We start from the raw sequence: 27232 nt of genomic DNA, 5'->3' as shown, positions 1-27232 counted from the left end.
CAATTGCGGCCACATGAGAAAAACTGTCTTACGCACGATCTTGAGCTAGTAGCAGTTATATTTGCTTTAAAGATATGGTGCCACTACTTGTATGGGATTCATTTTGACATATTTACTGATCATAAAAGTTTGCAATATATCTTTAGCAAGAAAGATCTAAATTTAAGGCAACGGAGGTGGCTTGAAATATTAAAAGACTATGATGTTGATATCTTGTATCATCTAGGGAAAGCAACTGTTGTAGATGATGCACTAAGTCATAAGGCTATGATAGCATCTATAGAAAGGAAAGGGATAATTAAAGATCTCCACAAACTAGCTAATTTAGGGGTTTGCCTTCTTGAAACTTCAGGTGAGGGGCTTATTATGCATAATGTAGCAAAATCTTCATTCGTAGCTGAAGTGAAAGAGAAGCAATATGTAGATCCAATTTTATTACAACTTAAGGAAAATGTATAATGTAGTACGACTAAGGAATTTGAGCTTACACGAGAAGGAGTACTTCAGTGCCAAAATAGATTATGTGTTCCTAAAGTAGACAGGCTAAGAAAGAGGATTATGATAAAGGCACATCGTTCGAGGTATTCCATTCATCTAGGGTCAACTAAGATGTATCAAGATTTGAAAGAAATATATTGGTGGAGTGACATGAAGAAGAATATTGCAGAATTTGTAGCCAAATGTCCAAATTGTCATAGAGTTAAAGTAGAGCACCAGAAGACCGGGGGTTATATGAAATGCATAGATCTTCTAATTTGGAAGTGGGACATGATCAACATAGATTTCGTCACTGGTTTGCCTCCTACATCTCAAAATTTTGATTCTATATGGGTGATAGTTGATAGGCTTACCAAATCCACACACTTCCTACCAGTAAAGACCACTTACACAGTTGAAGAGTATCCGAAATTGTACATTAAATAGATAGTTCAACTACATGGAGTGCCAATCTCTATTATATCAGATTAGGGAGCCCAATTTACTGCAAATTTTTGGAAGTCTTTTCAGAGGAATTTGGGAACACAAGTGAATCTGAGTACAACTTTTCTCCCTCAAATACATGGACAAGTAGAACATACCATTCAAACACTTGAAGATATGGTACGAGCTTGTGTATTACACTTTAAGGGTTGCTGGGATGATCATTTGCCTCTTATCGAGTTTGCCTACAACAATAGCTATCATTCAAGTATCAAAATGGCACCATATGAAGCTTTGTATGGAAGAAAGTGTAGATCACCAATTGGATAGTTTGAAGTGGGTGAAACTTCCTTGTTTTGACCAGATTTTGTTTATCAAGCTATGGAAAAGGTTAAAGTAATTCAACAGCGGCTGGAAATAGCCCAAAGTTGACACAAGTCTTATGCAGATATTAGAAGAAGAGGTTTAGAGTTTTCTATCGGTGATTGGGTATTCTTGAAGGTATCACCAATGAAAGGGGTGATGAGATTTGGTAAGAAAGGGAAACTAAGTCCACATTATATAGGTCCATATAATATTATTCAGAGCTTTGGCCAGGTCGCATATGAGTTAGAGATACCCTAAGAGCTCTCAGCAGTACATCCGATATTTCATGTCCCAATGCTTTGAAAGTGCATCAGAGATCGATCACATATCACTTCTATGAAAAACGTACAAGTTACAAAAGATCTTACTTATGAGGAAACACCTATTGCCATTCTAGATTGACAAGTTAAGAAGATAAGGAATAAATAAATAGCATCTATAAAATTACTTTAGAGAAACCAGCAAGTGGAGGATATCACATGGGAAACTGAGGAAGCAATGAAATCCAAATACCCTCATCTATTCAAATACGAAGAGAAAATCCAAGATGCTGAATTAGAGAAATAACAAGTAAGTGTTTATATATATATATACATACATATATATATATATATATATATATATACATACATATATATATATATATATATACATACATATATATATATATATATATATAAGTGCTGTGTGATGATAGGAATATTAACCTTAGTCTTGAACTTGTTTCGGTTGGACAATTATGCAAACATTCGAGGACGAATGTTCTAAAGGGGGGAAGGATGTAACACCCCATATTTTTATATGTACTTGTTCTATTTATATGGAACTTGATATATCTTTATGGTGTAGATGGAGTTCTAAATACTTCCCATGTCGTTTAATGTGACCAAGTATATACAAATTTTAAGTTAGATTAAAGAGTTAAGAACTAAAAGTTGAGTATTTTGTTAAGGTTCTTTCTTGACTTACTTAAGCTAGTAGGTGGATCACTTAGTTGAGCTATTTAGACCAAGTTAATGGGATAAACGCCATGTATCAGGTTAGTCCTTATATTAATGTACTCATTTGAGCCCAAATTAGGTAAAAGAGAAAGAAAATGGAGAAAAGAGGCCCAATACTCAAATCTGCTAAACACCAAGTTAAAGAGAATAAAAGGAGGAAAAATTGGCAGCTAAGGCCCAATAGTTTTTGATCCACAAAGGCCCAATATATTAGGAAAGTGTATACATCAATTACTTGACAAAATATGGCCCAAAAGTAGTCAATAAATTCGTCCAAAAGCAGCTCCTATTTATGGATTGAAATCAGCAATTTTTCTCATTTTAACTTAGACAAAATTTCCAGCTTTCTAGGTTTTTCTCTCTTGTCCTCTCTTGGCTATGAAACAACCCTATAATTTCACAAGGGTTCTTGGGATTGACCTTCCTTCCAATATAAAGGTAAGTGAATAATTCATGAGCTTGTACTATGGAAACTATGTGTTCTTTAAGATTAATTTAGGGACAACCCTCTCTATAAGTTTGGGCAATCCATTGTTCTTAGTTATTAAGGGATTTCTCTTTTCTCTTTTGATATTTGTATGAAGGGATTAATCTATTGAGTAAATACACATTAAGACACTAAAATACCAAGGAAATCAAGGTATGGTTGCTGTCTACTTTTGTCCTTTTTCCATATACATATGTTGATAGAGGACTGCATATATTGGGTTTTTATTAAAGGACGATTGAGGTGTTGTTGGGGACTATTTTGTGTGTTTGTGTTGTGGGATTCCCGGTTTCTACTGAGAAAAGGTGTGATTAGTTTGTATTGAATTATAGAAGATGGATGTGGTGATACACCACTGAATTTATGATTGTGTATGTCTATTGCTCATTTCGTTTTGTGTGTGTTGATTGGAAGGTGAAATGAAGCCGAGGTTGTATCGGGGGATATTATATGACTATGTATGGTATGTGTCTGTAATTGGAGTATAATATGGTTAAAGTGACACCCTTTGTTGATAAATTAAGGGCTTACTTCCCGGCCACTAGTTTGGTGAAGTTAAATAGCCAAAATGTGACGTTTGGTTGCTAATATTAGTTTACCATATATTTCATTGTAGATAAGTGATGTAAAAGTGAGGGAAGTCGAGTTGAGATGGTATTGGAGTTTTACAACAAGGTATGTAAGGCATACTCTATTTTTCACTTTTGGCGTGAAAACGGATACTTGTTCCATCGAGTAAGCTTCCAAGGTCATCCAAAAACATGTGCTACATAATAGTACCTATGATATCCCATGTTACTAATGAACTTATTCCCACTCTCTAATGTGTTAAACCACCTCGATACATGCTTTCTACCTATCCTACATGCCTATTTTCACTAGTAAATTTCAGAATTTCTCCGGTTACTCAAATAAGACCCATGTGCTATTTTTAGCTCCTAAACACTTCATTAGTATGCCAACAACTCCTTACTTCATTGTTATTGCATTGATTTCCTATTTACATGTTTCTTATTGATAGATCATTGTTTGAAGGTACCATAAGGTTATGACCACTGAAGTAACAATCTTAAAAGGCTAATTAAACTCAGTAACGGAAATCTGTAAAACGGGTGGCAGCTCAGGGGCATAAACCTAGCATGGGCCGATCCCGATACTTTATATGTAGGTGGAATCTCAGGGGTATAAGCCTAGCATGGGCCGATCCTAATTTATTATTTACCACTGATCAGCTGGTCATTTGTATCATATGGATTGCAAAGATAATGAAGTAAGAAGGTAAAAGAAAGAAATAAATGTAATGTACCCTATTCCATAAGTAAATGTAAAGGTGGTCTACTAGCACTATTTTACACTTGTTCCATATTTTTATTGAGCCTTTATGCCATGTATTGTTACTTTTTCGCTTTACATACTTAGTACATTTTTTTCGTACTGACTCCCCTTATGGGGGGAGTTATATTTCATGCTACAGGCATAGGTGCTTCGGCAAACACGCCTCCTCAGTAGGAGCCCAGGATATCCATCTGCTATTGGTGAGCTCTAGTTTGCTTGGGGGCTTTTCGAGTCGGTTCCATATATTTCTGGTATTATATAAAAGTTAATAGTATGGCGGGGGTTTGTCCTGACCTTAGCTAAATTTTGTGTATCGTCTAGAGGCTTTGTAGACCAATGTAAAGTTAAGCATGGTAGTGTGTTATCTTATAGATGTTATGGCCCCAACGGCCAAGTATATTATGTATATAGTTTTAGGTCTTATCATTTATATTTTTTTTCATTAAGGCATTATATTCGTATATGGCAAAACCTTTGCCTACTATAGTTGTATGCATGTGAATTCCAAGGTTATAGGTTGGTTCTCTCAGGCCTTCACAGCTACGGGTGCCTGTCCGCCCCAATAGGATTTGAGACATGACAGACAATAATTAAAACCTCGGAATTATCAAGAAGTCCTATTACCTTTCGAATCTTGAACACTTAGCACCTTATCAAGACTTAACCCTAGATCCTATAATTAAGGTTAAAGGAATTTAGCCGCTCATGGTGTAGTAATCAAAACAACTAATTGCATTCATTCATTAAAAGATAAACTTACCACAGGATGAATAGTAATCAGTGATTCTAAGATTAGATCACAATGGAAATCCCAAATATTGATTAAAATCTCTTCAAAATAATTGCTTGTTCAAGTCAAGAAACTAGAGAGAGAAAATATCAAAATATCCTGTCTCAAAATTTAAGTTTGGAACTCTATAGAAAATCCTAAACAAGACTTTAAATAGTTAAGCCTAAATAAGGAAACAAAATTATAGATTTTAACAATCCAGCGAATTAGGCGAGGACATTCATGAAAACCTATCAGGAGGCTGACAACTTATTACAAATGTCATTAGCTCCTCTTTGCTTTTGATACTCGCTGCCTTAAGCTGATGATAAATGGTGATGTCCTATGAAATCCTTGATGACTTATCACAAATGTCGTCAAGTCTCTACCTCAACTCTCATGTTCTACCTTAGGCTTGTGAAAATATTAACACCTTATTATCTCCTTGACGGCCTAATACAAAATGTCGTCACAACTCTCAACTCAGGTCTATTCTCTGTCTATGGCTGGCAATGAAGATGATAGCTTATCGCAGGGCTGACAACTTATCAGAAATGTCGTCAACCATACTTTGCCTCTATTTACTTTAGATTTTAACTCTTTTGTTTCCATTCTTGTTGGTTCTGTAGCATCTTAACTTCTACTACAAAATCAAACATAAAACAATAAAAGAAGAAAAAAGTTGCTTAAGACTTCACAATTATTCTTATTTAAAAGCCTCAAATGTGTTAGCATTAGCTCACACATCAACACCCTCAACTTAAAACAATTGCTTATCCTCAAGCAACTAAACACAACTAAGAGAATACAAAGCACATTTGGCAGTCAATAATCAATATTATCTCAAAACACTTTAACCATATCCAAGGTCAGGAAATTAAAAAACAATGAAAAACACCAATGTAACACATAAGAATAAAGATACGACATTAATTCAGCTATAACAACCATGCATAGATCAGTATTACACTCTCCAAACAAGTTAGTAACTAGCAATGTAACCAGTGTGACCTTACTACAAAGAAATCCCCCTCCTCTCATATCAGTAATTATATATGTAACCATGGGAACAATCAAAACGCTCACTCTCAGAACGAAGTTCCAATCAGTGTATGCCAAGTACCATAGGCTTGCCCTTATTTTCATAACCCAGATCTTCGGATAAGTCAGCTAGGATCACTATAGGTCTTCTCTTGGGTTTGTAATGCAGGTTAGGGGCTGGTATGATACTCAATCGTATTTAGAGTGACTAATCCTCCTTGACACTACACTAGCTTTTTCGGGTTTCACTCATTAGCCTTTTTCACTTCTCTTTTTTCTTAATCACTCTTATTTATGATGGGTGCATTCTTTTCCATAATCATTTATTCTTTTTCAGAATTTTTCTTTTTCTTGCTTTTTTCCTCCGTGCCTAGCTTTTTATTCTTTTCTTTTATGCTACCTTTCTTAATACCCATTCTATATCATGTACCCCTATGATAGCCACTCTCAACTTAGGCCATTTGCCTAGGTCAAGGTGCATAGTGTCTAAGGAGGACCAGGGCCAAAATAGGTTCATTGTGATCTAACTAGGAAGGTGACAGTTGTCGTAAAAAGAAATAGGCTAATTAGGCTCAAAATAGGGATCAAGGGACATTATATACATAGGGAAGGTCATTTAGGCTAAATTAAGCTAATATCAAAATGGCCTATGATCCTTTCCTAACCCCTATCCTTCAACCTAGGTAAGACTAACCGGGCAAGTTCTAGATTCAACATACAAAGGGAACTATGTAACATCTCACACACATTTGGCACACAGGTATATCGCAATTTACTACTCATTCAGTTCATGCAGTTGTTCAGCAATGATTATTGTGTTACTATAACTAATGCCATACGAAGGTGCACAATGGTCACACTTAAATGCAAATCACTCCGTTAAAGAAGTAGACCACTTGGAGAGTGTACAAAAATCACAAAGACAGTTTAATTGCCTCAAGTACAAATATTTCTCCTAATTGACTACATAATTTTTACAACAACAATTTACCCTACACCCTCAACTTAAAAGTAAAGAAAAATTTGAACTAAGGGTTAGAGTATACCTGGAATGGGTCCAGCACGAGAATTATGGGTTTCCTCTTAATAACGCCTAATTTAATGTCGCAGCATGACTTGGTTATCTTGACTACTCAGACTTCTCCAAGACAATCTGCTAATACATCTTTACCATCTTCATAGAATACATCAACGATTGAGAAAACACTCATCTTTTTTTGCTGAGTCATAGATGAGTGTATTTTGAATCGTGCCTCTTTTTTATTTAGCTTGAACTTCAGGTCATTCAGCTCCATGTTCACTATCACTCTCCCAATTACAAGAAATGGTCTACCCAAGATGATGGGCACTTTGAAATCCACCTCACAGTCTAGGACTACAAAATCAGCAGGCAGAATAAAGTCGGCCACCTTTACCAATACATCATGTAATTTGCCCACTGGCCGCTTTACAAACCTATCTGCCATCGACAATCGCATATTTGTCGGGGTACACAACAAGTGGCATTAGGTTTATGCTAGATACCAAATTGCATAGTGTTTTTGTAAAATTCAGGGACCCAACAGTACACGGGATAGTAAATTCTCTATGATCTGCCCTTTTCTACAGTAAAGACCTTGTGTAGATAGCTATACAATGGTGGAGATTGCCCTTTGGCTCATGGCTAACCTTTCATTTATTTATGACAAGGTGTTTTATGAACTTTGCATATCCTGGCATTTGCTCAAGTGCCTCAACCAATGGCATATTCACCATTAATTGTTTGAGTATTGCTATGAATTTTCTAAACTTTGCATCATCATTTTTCTTCTTCATTCATTGAGGAAAAGGTGGTGGTGGTCTCGGGAGAGTTTTAAACACTACCTCTTTCTCCTTCTCTTTTTCTTTCTCTAGACCATTATCAGAGTTATCCGGCTTCTCAGAATCTACTGGACCTCCTTTTTCTGGTTCATCATCTACTTCAATCATATCTTGTTTGCCCACAGAAGGGACAAGTAATATCTTACCACTTCTAGTGGTAATTTCTATACATGAGCCATCATTCCATGGATTTTAGACCATATCACTTGGTAACATTCTGCTTTTTCTTTGGTTAAATGTTGCAGAGAGTTTGCTCATCTACTACTTCAACTATTTGATTGTGGTGGAGTATGAGTTTACCAACTGACTGATGGATGTCAGATTAGTCTTCATGGTGGTCACTTCAGAGTTGGTGGCCTCTACTCCCTTCAACAACTTAGCCATCATGTCCTCCATGGTCATTTTTTCCAAACTTGTTGTAGCAACCTCACTATTTCTAGGAGGAACATATAGCCCACTCCTGTCATTGTTATTTCTCCAATTTCCCTGCTCCCTAGCTTTATAACTAGGCTTATCATAAAAGATCCAACCATGATTCCCTTGGATATTGCCTCGAAACCCCTCCTAGTTATTAATATAGTTTGCTTCTTCTTTTGCATCAGTATCAGCTCTATCTTGAGATCTCACAGCTTTTACCTTTCAGTCTTTCCTGATAGCAGGTGCTTGGTTAGCGAGTCCATCTATATTTTAAGGTGAGCCATGTCTTGGTCACGCTCCTCTTCTCTTCTGCATTGTTCCACAGTAACACCCACAGAAGTCGTGGGACTGGCCACCACAGAGTGTATGGTATGCCATGCCTGACTCTATTTGGACATCCTTTCTAGTATCTCTGAAGCATCTGGAAATGTAAGATCGACAAATGAACCACCGGTAGCATTATCTATAATTGTCTTTGTAACAGAGCTAAGAGCCCTGTAAAAAGTCTTCGTCAAGTGTATGTTTGTCATATTATGGTTCGGACACTATGTCAGCTTCTTCTTGAATCTATCTCAGGTTTCATGCAAGGATTCAGTTAGGAGATGCCTAAAATTACTGATCTCATCCCTCAAATGTACCCTCCCGAATGGTAGAAAGAACCTTTCTAGGAAATCTCCTTTCAACGATCTCTAATTGGTTATAGAATCGGGGGTCAGCTCATTCAGCCATAATATTACCTCCCCAGACAGAGACAACAGAAATAATCCCAGATGTATAGCATTTTGGCCAACTCCTAGGTATTCAAAATATTTACAGATGGTGACAAAATTCACCAGATGCCCATCCGGATCATCCCTAGAAAGGTCACCAAACAACCCTTTTTAATTGATTAGTTGAATCATAATACTCATAATGTTGAATTTCTCCCTATGTTCCAATGGTGGAGGAATAATTACACCCATTTCACCTTCTCCATCCATGCCATCATTATTATTATTGAGGCCATACTGGACCGACTGGTATTCTTGCTTTTCTCAGAATGGATGATTCCTGTTAACATTACGCCATACTGCTGTAGCTACTTGCTCTGCACGCCTTGGGTTACCAGTATTCAGTAGCTCCTCATCTCCAATATCTTCATCCTCAGGATTTTGATGTCGTGCTTGTGGACTAACATTCTACATATTTACCTAAGCTCTAGCTAAGGCTGCTAATCTGTTAGCCTCTTGTTATTCTGTCATTCTTCTAATTCATTGCGGTTCCGAATTAAGTAGTAATAATAGTTCTCTGAAACTTCTGGATCTTGGCATACACTATAAAGATCCTGCAATAAACAAAAAAAACAAATAAACATAAACCTAGGAAATTAGACTAACAGTCAATTAGTGCACACACACTTCAGTTTACAACCGTATTCCTAGTTAACGATGCCATTTTTGATAACGCTCAAACTACATCTCTCAATGAGAACGTAAGCAATCGTTGGCAATATAAAATCCAACTAGGTTAGGTTTGAATCCTACATAGAATATTTTGTGAACATAAGTCATTTGCGATTTAATCAACTGACAGTTGGATGTTTCCAGAAATGGGGGTTTTTAGTTTAACAAGTAAGTGTTGATCACTTTAGTTTCAGTGTTTGTAATCAAGAATTTATGAAAAACTAGAATTATGTTCACTAAGGGTTTTGGTACTTGATAGATGATAATAGTGATTCAAGATTCTCACGGTAGGTAGGACAATAAGTTATCTTTATTGAAGTTATGCTTAAATGTCTCTCGACCTACTTAAGCATTTAATTACCTAATCCTTTCAGACTTAGGGAATTTATATTCACTACCCAGATTTTACCTCAAGTTAACCAACCTTGTTTCAGCACTGATTATAAAACGGAAGTTTAGTGTTTCCAAGTCCCTGTTGATAATTTACTTCCCACTATATTTGACTTCTTTCTCAAGCAAATAAAAGCAGGTGTTGTCTATTATTTACAACCAACAGACAATAATTAAAACCTCAGAATTATGAAGGAGTCCTATTACTTTTCGAATCTTGAACAATTAGAACCTTATAAGACTTAACCCTAAATTCCATAATTCAGGTTAAAGGAATTTAGTTGCTCATGGTGTAATAATAGAAAAAAATAATTGTATTTATGCTTCGAAATATAAATTTACCACATGATGAATAGTAATTAGTGATTTTTAGATTAGATCACAATGGAATTCCCAAATATTGATTAAAATAACTTCAAAATAATTGCTTGTTCAAGTCAAGAAACTAGAGAGAAAATATAAAAATATCGTGTCTCAAAAATCAAGTTCAAAACTCTATAGAAAACCCTAAACAAGAATTTAAATAGTTAAGACTAAACAAGGAAACAAAATTACAGAGTTTAACAATCCAGTGAATTAGGTGACGACATTCGTGATAACATATCAAGAGGCTGACGACTTCTCACAAATGTCGTCAGATCCTATTTTCTTTTGATACTTACTGCCTTAGGCTGATGAAAAATGGTGATGTCCTATCAACTCCTTGATGACTTACCACAAATGTCGTCAAGTCTCTACCTCAGCTCTCATGTTCTTCCTTAAGTTAACGACAATCTTAATGCCTTATCAACTCCTTGACGGCCTATCACAAAATGTCATCACAACTCTTAACTCAGGTCTATTCTTTGTCTATGGATAACGATGAAGCTGATAGCTTATCACAGGGCTGACGACATATCAAAAATGTCGTCAGCCATACTTTACCTCTATTTACTTCAAATTTTAACTCTTTTGTTTCCATCCTTATTGGTTCTTTAGCATCTTAGCTTCTACTGCCAAATCAAACATAAAATAATCAAAAATGCCAAAAGTTGCTTAAGACTTCGCAATTATTCTTAGTTAAAAGCCTCAAATGTGTTAGCATTATCTCACACATCAAGATGATATCCTTGTTTACTCCCGTAGTGAGGATGGCTATGCAACTCATCTTAAAATTGTCTTGCAAACTCTCCGAGATGATCAATTATTTGCCAAATTCAGCAAGCGTGAGTTTTGCCTAAGGTCAGTAGCCTTTTTCGGTCATATTATTTCAGCTGAAGGCATTAAAGTTGATCCCCAAATGACAGAAGCCATAAGAAATTCACCTAGACCTATCTCTCCGTCAGACATTAGAAGCTTGTTTAGTCTAGATGGCTATTACCGCTATTTTGTTGAAGGTTTCTTATCTATTGCATCTCCTATGGTCCGATTGACCTAAAAAAATTTAAGTTCCTGTGGTCAGATTCATACAAGAAGAGTTTTTCAGGAGGTGAAGACTCGACTCACTTCAGCCCCAGTGTTAATATTGCTCGATGGTCTGGAGAGTTTTTTGGTGTATTATGATGCCTTTAGATTTGGTTTGGGTTACATTTTGATGCAGAGAGGTAAGGTTATAACCTATGCCTCTAGACAACTAAACCCACACGAAAAAAATTACCCAACCCATGATTTAGATTTAGCTGCTGTGGTGTTTTCAGTGAAAATTTAGAGACACTATTTATATAGTGTTCATGTGGATATATTCATAGACCACCAAAGCCTATAGTATATGTTTACTCAGAGGGAGTTGAATCTTGGCCAGAGGAGGAGGTTAAAGTTGCTAAAAGATTATAATATGAGTGTGTTGTATCATTCGAACAAGGCCAATGTAATGGCAGATACCCTTAGTAGGTTGTCTATGGGTAGTGTGGCTCATGTGGAGAAAGATAAAAAAGAGTTAGCTTATGAAGTGTATCGTTTGGCTAGATTGGGTGTTAGGTTGCTTGATTCAACTGAAGGTAATGTTTGGGTTTATAGTAGTTCTGAATCCTCTTTAGTTTTGGAATTGAAGAAAAAGCAGGACATGGATTCTAGTAAGGTCAAACTGAAGAAGTCGGTTCAAAACCAAAAGGTAAAGGTTTTCTCCCAAAGAGGGAGATGGCGTGGTGAGATTTTAGGGTAGACAGTGCATTCCTTGTGTTGATAATTTAAGGCATAGAATTATGGATGAATTGCATGGTGCGCGATATTCTATTCATCCTAGTGCTACCAAGATGTACTGTGACTTACGGGAAATCAATTGGTGGAACGGTATTAAGAAGGATACAGCAGAGTTTGTGGAAAATTGTGCAACTTATCAGCAAGTTAAGGTAGAGAACCAAAGGCTTGGTGGTATATTGTAGGAGTTTGGTATCCCCACGTGGAAATGGGAAGAGGTGAATATGGATTTTGTGACTGTTTTACCCCTTTCTCATCATCATGATTATTTGATTTGGGTTGTTGCAGTAAGTTTGACTAAGTCATCATATTTCTTACTAGTACATACATCTTATACAATTGAGGATAATGATAAGTTGTATATTCAAGAGTTAGTCAGACTGCATGGAGTTCCTTTGTATATCATCTCAGATAGGGGTACTCCACTTAATTCCTAGTTTTGGAGAGTTTTTCAAAAGAGTTTTGGTACCCAAGTTCATTTTAGTTCCGAGTTTCATCCACAGATAGATGGTCAGGCTATGAGTACCATCCAGAATCTAGAGAATATGCTGAGGGAAGGTGCTCTTGATTTCAAGGGTAGGTAGGATGAGCATTTTCCATTAATTGAGTTTGCTTATAATAAAATTTATCATTCTAGCATTCATATAGCCCCATTTGAGGCTCTTTATGGAAGGAGACTTAGATCACCTATAGGTTGGTTTGCAGTAGGTGAAGAAGCTACTTTTCTTGGACCTGATATAGTGTTTGAGGCTATGGAGAAAGTAAAGTTTATTAGAGAAAGATTAAAGGCAGTCCAGAGTCCCCAGAAATCATATGCAGATGTGAGAAGAAGGGATCTTGAGTTTGAAGGTGATGACTTAGTATATCAAAAAATTTCACTCATGAAGGGGGTGAATAGGTTTGGTAAAAAAAGGAAGCTTAGTCGTCGTTATATTGGCCCCTATAGAATTCAGAGATATGTTGGGAAAGAAGCTTATCAGGTTGAGTTGCCTGCAAACTTGTCAGTTGTTCATCCTATCTTTCACATCTCTATGCTTAAGAAGTGCATCGGTGATTCCATTGTAGTAGATCCGTCGGAGAGCTCAGATGTTCAGAACAGTCTTTCATATAAGGGGATTCCAGTTGAGATTCTACACCATCAAATCCGTAGACTAAGGAACAAAGAAGTTCCATTGATCAAAGTTCTTTGGCGGGACTAACCAAATAAGGGTGCTACTTAGGAAGCAAATGCAGACATGCGAGCCAAGTACCTTCACCTTTTCTCCGCAAACTTAGATTTAGCCAAAGGTGCTACTCTTCCTTGATTTAGTTATTTTCTAAGCATTTATTCAGCTATATAGTTCCTTCTTTATAAGTTCATGCATTCCCAGAAGTACTCAAAGGATTAGAATAAAGTAGAATTAGTTTAGTAATTTATTTCAGCTGTGCATACTCAATTTTCTCAGCTAGACAACAACATTCGAGGATGAATGTTCCTAAGGGGGAGATATTGTAATACCTCGAGAATTCCAACTGATAGTAGAACCATGCTTCAATCTCATGAGAAATAAATAATAGTGCATTGGTACTTTTATGATCAAGTTTGGTGTGTATTAAGGCTTCAAATATGTCCTATCTATTAGGCGAATCAAAACATCCCTTACCGATTGAATTCTTGAGAAGGATTTTGGTATAGTCAACTTCAAACAAGCATATCTTTTGTTATACAATGAATTTTTACAATCATGACCCACCAATAAATAGATAATTGAAGTACCTTTCCAATGATACCAATTTTGCCTAAATCTATATTGAAGTAAAATGTTATGGCTATTTTTCTATGAGCTATCCGGACTGCCAAAGTGTGACGGAAAGACTGATAGACCATCGCGCCTGCAAAGGACCATTTCCCAAACCATCGCAACTGAGGTAGTATGACTTTTTTTTTGGGAAAAAAGTGATGGGTCGAAGGGACGGTCCGTCCCAGGGCGATGGTTCATCGCCCAAACCATCGGGGACTCCATTTAGCTATTTTAAGCTGTTTTTAAAAGGATTTTTGTGTCTTTTCCACCCTCTTTAACACATATTTAAATCAAATCAAAGCACATAACTCCATATTCATCCATAGCATAAAAATTAGGGTTTCTTTCAATATCAATCCCCAAGAACAAGGTTCAAACCCTTCTTCAAGAAAGCTCAAGAATCAAAACATCACCATTCAAGAACCTTCAAGAAAATCTTTGAAGAACATTCTCAAGGCTTCAAAAGTCAACTTGTTCCATTGAATCAAGCCAAATAAGGTATGTGGGGTTTCAATAAGAATAATTCTTTCGTTCTTGTGCAAAAAACTTACTTTAAGTTTTAAATTTTTGAATTTTGTATGATTTCCCATAAAATTTAAGTTAGGGTTTATACCTAGTGTTGCTAATTGCATGATTTTGAGATTTTAAGTTATTTGGATATTGAATTACATGTCTACTTTTGAAAAATTAATGTGTATGATCATATTTTCTAGATTTTAAGTTGAATCGTGAATATTTGTATTAACAAGCATGAACCTTATGGTGTTTGACATGAAATTGAAGCATGGGTCATTAAGACCTAGTCTGTATGTTAACATTTCAAGAATGACTATGTTTTAAGCATTCTACGATTAACTATTTTTAGATTTTGATAAAGAAAGTTTATCTATTGACCTAACCATAGCTAAGATAGGAATCCACATTATTTTAATATAAGGCAAAGAGAGGCAAAGTTGCCTTCTATTATACATTATTGTACTAATTAAGGTGGATTTTTCTAAAAGTTTTGCCTAAGTATTGGAGTATTATTGAGAATCGAGTTGGGTATGATTCCAAAGTCTCATGACCTAGAACTATGATCCACTGTAGGATTATAATTTACCCCAAGTGGGTTAAGATAGTGGTCACTAAAGTTAATGTTCTATTCTGACACCAAGGGTAGAACAACTCTCACCAATGTGGGCAAGATATTGGAATCCATGTTAGCTAACATGGTTTATGTCAGTTATAAGAAACTCCCAAGTTCCCAGAGTCTCTGTGTCCAAAGCCTTATAGTCCTAAAGTTCCCAAGTACTTGATTTCCTAAAGTCCTATTCTACTCAAGATAAAAGCATAAGTTTTGAAAGTTATTATTTTAAGATTTTTTTTGCTTACAAGCTTTGAGAATAAGAGGAGAATACAGTTTTTAGAACTAAGTGTAATGACTCATGAGATTTATGCTACATGTTTCATTGTTCATGATTAATGAGATTTAGATTTTAGATTTATTCAAGCTATGTGAGTCATTTATATCAGCATGCATGGTTTTATAAGGAGTAATGATAATGTTTACTTATTGAATACACCCTCATATACTCAGTACATCCTCAAAGTACTAATCCACATATATGTCTCTGTGCTACATTGTCTCATAATGTAGGTTCAGGTGCTCAGTCTCAACAACGATGGTGATTTTCGAGGACCTTCATGTACACTTCCACAGTTGATGAGCCCTTATGGTTTGAGGACCTTTTTCTCTAATTTTCAATCTTAATAGTAGTCATTTATTATTTTCAGTTCAGCCTGAGTCAGTTTGGGGTTTGTCCCAATGACTCACTAGTTCTTTAGTAAGTAGAGGCTTGTCGGACTATCAGTTGGAGTTTCCAGATTTTCAATACATGTTATCCAAATGATGTTTTTCATTATTTTATCCCAAATTTAACATGATATAGAGTTACAAATTAATTCATTTGTTTCAAAGTAAGTTTTAGATTTCGTAGAAAGCTCGGAGGATTATCTTGGGGCTATTTGTGGCCTTAAGCTCCATGTGATGTCTTGAGATTAGATTTTGAGGATTTACATGTAGAAGAATTACCCTACTCATAATCTTGAGTTAGCAGCTATAGTGTTTGCCTTAAAAATTTGAAGGCATTACTTGTTTGGGGTGCATGTAAATGTGTTCAAAGAAAAAAAGCCTTTAGTATGTGTTCTTTTAGAAAGATTTGAATCTGCGTCAGAGAATTTGGTTAGAGTTATTGAAGGATTATGACATGAGTGTTTTGTATTATCCAGACAAGGAAAATGTAGTGGTTAATGGTCTTAGCAGGTTATCTATAGGCAGTGATGCTCATGTTGAGGATGTTAAGAAAAAGTTAGCTCAGGAAGTTCATCAGCTTGCCCGACTTGGTATCCACTTAGCCGACTCAGCAGAAAGTAGTGTGTGGGTGCAAAGTAGCTTTGAATTAGCTCTAGTTTCTAAGGTGAAGGAAATGTAGCATAAAGATCCCATCCTAGTTAAGTTAAAAGAATCAGTTAGAGACTAAAAAGTGGAGGTTTTCTTCCAAGGTGGTGATGGTGTTTTGCATTGTTAGGGTAGATTGTGTGTACCTGGTGTAGATGATTTAAGGCAATAAATTCTTGCAGAAGTGCATGGTGCGCTTCACTCTACTCATCCAGGGGATAGAGAGAGATATTATAAGGTTTATAGATAAGTGCTCTATATGCTAGAAAGTTAAGATTGAGCATCGGAAACGTAGTGGGTCCGTTCAGGAGTTCAGTATTCCCACTTGGAAGTGGGAGGAAGTGAACATGGATTTTGTGATAGGTTTGTCGCGTACCCATCATCAACATGATTCTATTCTGGTCATTGTTGATATAATGACAAAATCAGCCCATTTCTTGCCAGTCCATGCCTCTTAATCAGCCGAGGACTACGCTAAACTCTATATCAGAAAGTTGGTCAGGTAACATGAAGTCCCAGCTTCTATCATCTCTGATAGAGGTATAGAGTTTACCTCTCACTTCTGAAGGCATTCCAAAAGGGTCTTGGTACCCAAGTCCACCTCAATACAACTTTTCACCCTTAAATAGAAGGTCAAGAATAAAGGATCATTCAGACTCTAGAAGATATACTGAGAGCGTGCATTATTGATTTCAAAGGTAGTTGAGATAACCATTTTCCTTTGATTGAATTTGCATAAAATAACAACTATCATTCCAGTATCCGTATAGCTCCATTTAAGGATCTCTATAGAAGGGATATAGATCTTTAATTGGTTGGTTTGAATTAGGTTAAGCTATAATAGTAGGGCCTGACTTGCTGTTTGATGTGTTAGAGAAGGTTTAGTTGATCAGAGAAAGGCTTAGGGCTGCCCAGAGCCGACAAAAATCATATGCAGATATGAGGAGAAAGGACCTTAAGTTTGTGGTCGATGATCTTGTGTACTTGAAAATATCTCCCATGAAAGGAGTGAAGTGATTCAGGAAGAAAGGGAAACTCGATCCCCAATATATTGATCCCTTAAGAATTATCAGTCGTTTTAAAAAGGTAGCTTATAAGCTTGAGTTGCCTTCAGATTTAGACTCAGTACATCTAGTGTTCCATGTCTCATTGTTGAAAAAGTTTATTGGTGATCTAACGGTTGTTGTTCCCTTAGAAAGTGTCGATATTTAGAATAGTTTTTCCTTTGAGGATGTTCAGGTAAAAATTATTGATCATTAAGTTCATAGACTAAGGAACAAAGAAGTTCCACTAGTCAAAGTTCTTTAGCAGAATCAGTCCATTGAGTGAGCCACTTGGGAAGAAGAGGCAGAGATGCAGACTAAGTACCCTCATCTTTTATCCGCGAATCCAAATTTATTATAAGGTACCAATCTTCTTAATATTTGTCTCTATCATGCTCAGTTTCAGTTGCACATCATGTTCATGTCAGTCGTGCATTTACAAATTAGTTCAGTCATGTAATCCATGCATTAGATATGCATGTTCAGTGTGTATGCTCAGTCCAACAGTTTTACTTATCTTAACTAGTTTCATTCGAGGATGAATAATCTCAAGGGGGAGATATTGAAACACCCAGTATTTCCGTAGCATAATCTAAGTCCGAATACATGAGTATTCATATACAAAATTTTTGAAACACTAATTATTTTTCAATTTAGAGCCTGTCAATATGTAGGAAATTCAATTATCTTTCCAATGACATAAAATATGCCCAAATATGATAACCGGGTAAGAAGTTATGACGATTTTAAGTTTCAATCATTAGACCCCATAATTTTAACCCTTAGCGCATCGCTGAGAAAGTCCAAATGATAATTGCCAATTTTGAGTATGACACCGTGATCATGGTGTATTGCGGAGCAGGCCAATTTTCCATTTTGTAATTTCTAGTGGTGTAACATCCCGAATCTGGTACCCGCAATGCTACCCGATACTCATGACCATGAAAGACCACAAGCTAACCTATGATTGATATCTGTACCTGTATACTGCATAATATATTGTATAAATGCAAACACATGAACTACAAGGCCATAAGGTTCAAAACTTAAACATAATATCTGAATAATATAGCATCTGAGTGGGGTATGAAATACCCAAAACAAAACTAAAATAAACTATCTGAACATGATGGTCTAAAAAGCCTCGAATTGACTGAACTGCCTTAATAAAGAGTTGATGGTATATGTCCCTAACTAAATTCGACTAATAAAATAATAAATGATAAAATAAAGAAATGACCATGTCCTCGAAAGATGAGGACTTACTGTTAACTCTGACTGCTAAGCTGTAATCTACTGATGCTCTTGAGCTTGTGTCTCTGAACCTATTGTATAAAACACCATATCACAAATGCATCAGTACTTTAAATATACTGGTATGCATGTGAGGTAGGCTGAATGCATGGGGTTCATATGCATGAACAATATTGACCAACTGACTAATATTTGCGTAAGAATACATGGATGAATACATAGTAACTATTTGTAAAATCGTGATAACATGAATTTACTGATAACTAACATGACTGATAATTGTGTTTTGATGACTGATATAACTAAAATAACTGATAACATGAATTATTGTATCTGACAGTCCTAAATCTGATGGAACTAGATGAGTTCCATACTCTATCTAAGTTCACCATATCTGGCAGTCCTGAAATTTGAAGAACTATCTGAGTTATTTTACTGAGACTAAGTGACTGTATCTGATAGTCCTAAAATGTGTAACTAAAATTATGGGAAGTAGTCATCCAACCGACATGCCCCAAATAATACAATATAGCTGAGTTGGGGTCCAATCTATAACCCCAATTAGAAGGATGTCAATACCGTGCCACTGGTAAGGACAATCTGGGAGTAACCCTCATATAATAGGTAGCTCTAGTGAGAATGGCGGGAACCCTCGTATAACAGGTTAAGACACCTCATCTACCCTCATATAGAAGGCTATGATGTCTGAACCTACGCTGGCTACATAGTTCTGGAATACAAGGATTGCTTCTAAGAATCACACCCTCATATAACAAGTGAGCCCCCATCCTTGGGTTCACTCGGTTTTAATTCCTACTCCATCTGAATTGACACTGAACATGGATTACTGAATTGACTGGACTAAGCTAATTGAGTTCCATTGTCTGACAAAATATTACTGAGATCTGATAGCTGACTGAGATTACTGAGTTTTTCCTGAGTCATGAGACTGACTGAATTCTACTGAACATGGCCTGACTAAGAGTATCTTGAAAACATGACATTGGATCTAGGAATATAGCTAAATTTTTGGGTACAAGTATCCCTAGGACTCGATAGAAATAAACTGACAAAGCATGAATTTCTTGAATACATGATCAACATCATAATCCATAATTAATTGACCAAGACATTTCATCAAACACTTGTCATGCATAAGCTTGTACATAAATGGGAATTTCATATTATCATACTAGCATGGCACTTTTCCTTTACATAGGCAATTAATCAAACATATAGTGAGCATAGGATATGTAGACAACATAACGCAACAAGCAAACATCATGATTCAATTCTAATTTCAGCATCGAAGGTTTAATCCTAGGTTCACATGAATCTACACCTATAATAATAAATTCCACTTAAATTTTATCACTACACATGATTTGGAATTCAATTAGTCATTATCGATATGAACAAAAGCAAACCCAACATGGAATTCATAAAAATACATATACTTGAACTTTGAAAAGAGATTCTTGGACTTCATGGATGCAAGGAGTCCATGAATAAACACTATGCATACCTGGGTTGAGTTTTTTGAAGTTCTTAAACCTGAAGAACTTAAATGTATTAGTTTCTTGAAGAAGATTTGGATTTGGTTTCTTGAGGATTGCTCTTAGAGAGAAAACCCCAATTTTAATATTATAGAAGAATAATTAAGTCTTGAGCTATGGTCGGGTGTAATTAGGGGTTAAATCAGGTGGAAAAGACCCAAATACCCTTCTTAGAATGACTTTAAAATAATTGAATGGGATGTACAATGGTGGGTGCGATGGTCCGTCACTGGGTCGATGGTTCATTGGTCCTGACCGCTGCACCAGGGCAGAATGAGGGCTCATTATCTCCCTTGCGATGGCCTAAGCGATGGTCCATCACTATCCCGATAGTCCATCAGCCTAGGACGTCTCTCCTAGAGAGAAGGTTATCTCACTGCGATGGCGTGTGCGATGGTCCATCACAAGCTCGATAATCCATCGGCCTCCACCATCACACCTGGGTGGTTTGACTGCCTTCTGTAACGGCCATAACTTTCTCTTCCGATACCAGATTTGGAAGAAATTGGTATCGTTGGAAAGATAATTCAATTTTTCACATGAAAAAAGTGAAATTCTTTAAAATACCATATGCACAAAATTGGATTCATCTGTCAAAGAAAGATTCTAACATTCTTGGGATGATTTAAAGCTAGGTAGAAGTACGGGGTATTATAATATCTCCCCCTTGAGAACATTTTTCCTCAAATCAGACTGAGTTAGAGGGGATAAAGATAAACCAGTAAATATACTAGACATAAGCAACTGAAACATGACTGACATGACTAATAAATGAATATATCATACTGAATATGCATATTTGATGCTTGTGTAACTGATTCATGAATGCATGACTGAGTGTTCTGAAGAATTAAGTTTCTTACAATTAGAATGCATGTCTGATTTATAATTATATATAACTGAACTGATACATGAATGCATTTCTACATATGCAATGGTATTTAATACCAAGTTTATAATGGAATTCTGAACATGAAATGGATACCAAGCTTGTAACTGAAGTCTGAACATGAAAATGAAAAGCTTAAGAAGAACTATTACCTTGAGCTTGATCTGAGTTGTCGGAGAACAGGTGAGGATACTTGGCATGCATGTCTGCTTCTGCTTCTCAAGTATCTCCCTCGATGGACAGATTTTGCCAAAGAACTTTGACTAAAGGGACTTGTTTGTTCCTCAGTCTATGAGTCTGATTGTCTAGGATTTTGACAGGAATCTCTTCATAAGAGAGGATATTCTAAACATCTATGCTCTTAATAGGGACTACAACTGTTGGGTCACCTATGCACTTCTTGAGCAAAGAGACATGGAAGACTGGATGAACTAACGCTAGATCTGAAGGCCATTCGAGCTCATAAGCTACCTTGCCAAATCGATAGAGAATCTTAAAGGGTCCGACATATCAGGGAATGAGGTTTCCCTTCTTGCCAAATCTCTTCACTCCTTTCATAAGAGAGATCTTTAGATATACATAATCACCAACCTCGAACTCGAGCTCCTTTTTACGCATATCTGAATAAGACTTCTATCGACTCTGAGTATTCCAAAGTCTTTCTCTAATCAACTGGACTTTATTAAAGGCATTGATTACTAAGTTAAGCCCTACAACTGAGGCCTCACTAATTTCAAACCAACCAACTGGAGATCTACATCTCCTACCATAGAGATCTTTGAATGGAGCCATTCGAATATGAGAATGATAGCTGTTGTTGTATGCAAACTCAATCAATGGCAAGTGGTCATCCTAACTACCCTTGAAATCAATTACACACACCCTTAGCATATCTTCTAAAGTCTGAATAGTCATTTCTATTTGATCATCTGTCTGAGGATGAAAGGCTATACTGAGATGAACATGGGTACCAAGACCCTTTTGGAATGCTTTCTAGAAATAAGAGGTTAACTGGGTACCTCTGTCTAAGATAATAGATAGAGGAACATAGTGTAATCTGACCAACTCTTTGATATAGAGTTTGGCATAATCCATGGCAGAATAAGAGGTATGAACTTGAAAAAAAGAGCTGATTTGGTCATCCTGTCTACAATGACCCAAACTGAATTATGATGATGACGGGTACGAGGTAAACCTATCATAAAGTCCATGTTCACTTCTTCCTACTTCCAAGTAGGAATGGTGAAATCCTGTATAGACCCACTAGGATTCTGATTCTCTATCTTAACCTATTGATATATAGAGCACTTAGCCACAAAATCTGTAATATATCTCTTCGTCCTACTCCACTAATTGATTTTTTGCAAGTTGTGGTACATTTTTGTGGTCCCTGGATGAATAGAGTAGTGTGGACCATGTGCTTCTGCAAGAATTCATTGCCTTAAGTCATCTACACCTAAAACAGATAGACGACCCTGACAATGCAGAACACCATCTCCCCCTTGGGAGAAAACCTCTACTTTCTAATTCTTGACCGACTCTTTCAACTTGATTAAACTAGAATCTCTATCTTGCTTTTCTTTCACCTTGGAAACTAGAGATGATCCTTAACTACTCGGAGCCCATATGTCACCCTTCCCTGAATCGACTAAGCAAACACCTAGTCTAGAAAGATAATGGACTTCTTAAGCTACATTCTTTTTACTATCCTCAGCATGAGAAACACTAACCTTAGACAGTCTACTAAGAGCGTTGGCCACTACACTGGCCTTTCCCGGAAGATAAAGGACACTCATATCATAATCTTTCTAGAGCTCTAACTACTTTCTCTGACAAAGATTGAGATATTTCTGAGAAAACACATACTGAAGTCTCTTATGATCTGTGAACACATCTATATGAACACCATATAGATAATGCCTCCAAATCAGCAATGCAAAAACTACGACTGCTAACTCAAGATCATGAGTAAGGTAATTCTTCTCATGGGGCTTAAGTTGTCTAGAGGCATAGGCTATGACCTTACTATGCTGCATGAGGAAATAACCCAAACCTACTCTGGATGTATCATAGTACACTACGAACCCATCTAACCATCTAGAAGAGCTATGATTGGAGCTGAGGTGAGTCGAGTTCTCGCAAGGATCTGACCACTGAAACTTAACTTTCTTCTGAGTTAATCTAGACATTGGGGATGCAATAGAGTAAAATCCCTCAATAAACCATGTGTAATAGATAGCAAAACCCAAGAAAATCCTGATGTCTTATGGAGAGACAGGTTAGGGCTAGTTTCTTACCCCTTTGGTCTTTTAAAGATCTACTCTAATGCCATCGCCACAAATGATATGGCTAGGGAATCCTACTGAAATTAACAAAAATCCTCACTTATTGAATTTGGCAAGAAACTGCTGATCTATGAGGGTCTAAAGTACAATTTTGAGATGGTCTGTATGATCACGCTCACAGCGGGAATAAATCAGAATATCATTTATGAAGACTTCGACGAACATGTCCAAATACTGCTTGAACACCCAGTTCATTAAATACATGAAAGTTTCTAGGGAATTGGTAAGACCAAAGGACATGAATAGGAATTTGAATTGACCATACCGAGTACAAAAATCTATTTTTGGAATGTCACATTCCCTGACTCTGAGCTGATGATAGTCGGATCTGAGATCTATCTTAGAGAAATAACTGGCACCCTGAATTTTGTCAAAAAGTCATCAATTCTAGAAAGAAGATACTTGTTCTTGATAGTGACTTTATTGAAATATCATAACCGGGTAGTTCCTGTATACCCGCTGGGCTATAATGGATTTACACACTAGAGTAGAAACTTAAAAAGGCTCTTTTAGAATTTCAGGACTAACTCCAAAATTGCCTGCTATATAAGGAGCAACAAAGGACAAAGAAACACCTGGATCTAGCAAAGCATAACATGAACATGAAGATCTATAACGTACTAGTAACCACATCAGGAGAATTTTTTTTATCCTACCAGGATTGGAGAGCATAGAGTCTGTTTAGGCGTTGCCCACTAGTAGCACTAGAAGTGACACCTTATTGATTTGGGTGATCGAACTAAGTTGAGGAACGGTTCTACTGACCCAAAAAACCTGACTTAGGATAGTCGCTGACTCTGTGGTCTTGCTTGCCACATCCAAAACAAATACCATGACCAGCTCTGCAAATACCCTGATGGTGCATGCCACAAGTCTGGCTAAGAGGATAGGTTCGGGCACTGCTAGCACTACCCTTAGACTTAGAGTCTGGCACTCGATCAATCCCCAACAACAAGGTTCAAACCCTTCTTCAAGGAAACTTGAGAATCAAAACATCACCATTCAAGAACCCTCTAGAAAAGCCTCCAAGAATATTCTTAAGGCTTCGAAAGTCAACTTGTTCCATCAAATCAAGCCAAATAAGATATGCAGGGTTTCAGCAAGAATAATTTTTTCATTCTTGTGCCCAAAATCTTACTTTAAGTTATAAATTTCTGAATTTTGTACGATTTCCCATGAAATGTAAGTTAGGGTTTATACCCAACATTGCTAATTGCATGATTTTGAAATTTTAAGTTATTTGGATATTGAATTACATGTCTACTTTTGAAAAATTAATGCGTATGATCATATTTTCGAGATTTTAAGTTGAATTATGAATATTTGTATTATCAAGCATGAACCTTATGGTGTTTGACATAAAATTGAAGCATGGGTCATTAATCCCTAGTTTTTACATTGACATTTTAAGAATGACTATGTATTAAGCATCCCATGATTAGCTATTTTCAGATTTTGATAAAGAAAGTTGATGTATTGACCAAAGAAAAGCTAAGATAGAAATCCACATTATTTGATATAAGGAAAAGAGAGGAAAAGTTGGCTTCTATTATACACTATTGTACTAATTAAGGGGGATTTTCCTAAAAGTTTTGAGCCTAAGTATGGGAGTAGTATTGAGCACTGAGTTGGGTATGATTCCAAAGTCTCATGCCCCAGAAGTACAAGCCACCATAGGATTATAATTTACCCCAAGTAGGTTAAGATAGTGATCATTAAAGTTAAGGTTTTATTCTAATGGCAAGGGTAGAATAGCTCTCCCCAATGTGGGAAAGATGTTGGACTCCATGTCAGCTCACTTGGTTTATGTCATTTATAAGAAACTCCCAAGTTCCCAGATTCTCCAAGTATCCAATGCTTTATAGTCGTAAAATTCCCAAGTGCTTGAGTTTCTAAAGTCCCATTCTCCTCAAGATAAAACCATAATAATTGAAAGTTATTATTTTAAGATTCCTTCTTGCTTACAAGCTTTGAGAATATGAGGAGAATACAGATTTTAGAACTATGTATAATGCCTTATGAGATCTATGCTATATTTTTTATTATTCATGATTTTTGAGATTTAGATTTCAGATTTATTCAAGCTATATGAGTCATTTATATCAGCATGCATGGTTTTATAAAGAGTAATGATAATGTTTACTTATTGAATACACCCCCATATACTCAGTACATCTTCAAAGTACTGATCCACATATATGTCTATGTTCTACATTGTCTCATAATGTAGGTTCGAGTGCTATATCTCAATAGCGATAGTGATCTCCGAGCACCTTCATCTACACTTTCATAGTTGGTGAGTCCTCATGCTTTTAGGACTTTTTTCTTTAATTTTCATTGTTGATAGCAGTCATTTATTGTTTTCAGTCCAGCCCCAGTTTGGGGTTTGTCCCAATGACTCTCTAGTTCTTTAGTAAGTAGAGGCTTGTTGGACTATCAGTTAGAGTTTCCAGATTTTCATTATTTGTTATCTGTATGATGATTTTTAGTTATTTTAGCCTAAATTTGACATGATATAGAGTTACTACATAATTTATTTATTTTAAAGTAAGTTGTAGACTTAGTAGCAGGCTCCATGGGTTAGTTTTGGGCTACTTGTAGCCGTAAGCACTGTTTGACATCTCGGGATTAGATTTCAGGGCATTACAAACTTTTTATCAGAGCCTAAGGATTCAAGAGTCCTAGCGAGTCAGACAAGCTGCGTTACATAGGTTATTGGTCATCGGTGTGAAGTGCACAACATCTATGAGCAAAAGGCTATGGGACGGTTTAGGAAAAGTCATCTCTTTCCTTCAAAATCATACATACCTACAACTGTCTCTATCTACTATTGACTCGTGCTCTTTTATAATAGAAAATAACTCCCTGCAGAGCTAATATTCATCGAATTGACAACTTTACTCACTAATATATCGATCCTCAGAATGAGAATGTGTCTCATGCTAAATTTTGAGCTACTTTTCAGACATTAGACCAAGCTGTGACTGATACTATATAAGTTAACAATCAAGTTATTGTTCCATATCAGCAAGGTGTGATGCTGCCATAGCTAGACTTTGATATTTTATGAGCATAAATCTGCAAGAATTCTTTTGGTCGAAGGCAGGTAAGGACCTACAATTATATCTTGATGAGGTGAAAAATATCACCGAAGTTATGTATGTTTCTAAGGAGGAGAGTGTAGACTTGGCATCCTATAGGCTGAGAAATATTGCTAATGATTGGGTAGTGATATAGAGAAAGAATAGAGGGGAGAATGAAACTCTTATGAATTGGCAGATGTTTTATGATGTATTCTTAGAAAGGTTCTTCTCACTTAAGATAAGGGAAGTAAAGATAGAAGAGTTCATAAACCTGAGGCAAGGTTCCATGATAGCAAAGATGTTTTGTGTCAAGTTCAACCAGTTATTTAGGTATGCTCTTGACTTGGTAGCGGACCCAAGATCTAGTATGAGTAAGTTTGTGATTGGTGTGTCTTGATTAGTTGTTAAGGAGTGTAGGACTACTATGCTTAATAGAGATATGGATCTTTCTAGATTGAAGATGTATGTTCAATAGATTAAGGTAGAAAAGAAGAAGGAGTGAGAGAGAGTAAGAAGACATAAGAGGGATAGATTAGAGAAATTTGAGTATAGTCAGCCTAGATCCCATAGAGGGAACCGCCTGCAGTTTCAAAATCATTCATCTATGCCAGCACCTTCATTAGCCAATACTACTATA

Source organism: Capsicum annuum, chromosome 4 (assembly GCF_002878395.1).
Source record: "Capsicum annuum cultivar UCD-10X-F1 chromosome 4, UCD10Xv1.1, whole genome shotgun sequence".
NCBI lineage: Eukaryota > Viridiplantae > Streptophyta > Magnoliopsida > Solanales > Solanaceae > Capsicum > Capsicum annuum.
This window is presented reverse-complemented; position numbering follows the sequence as displayed.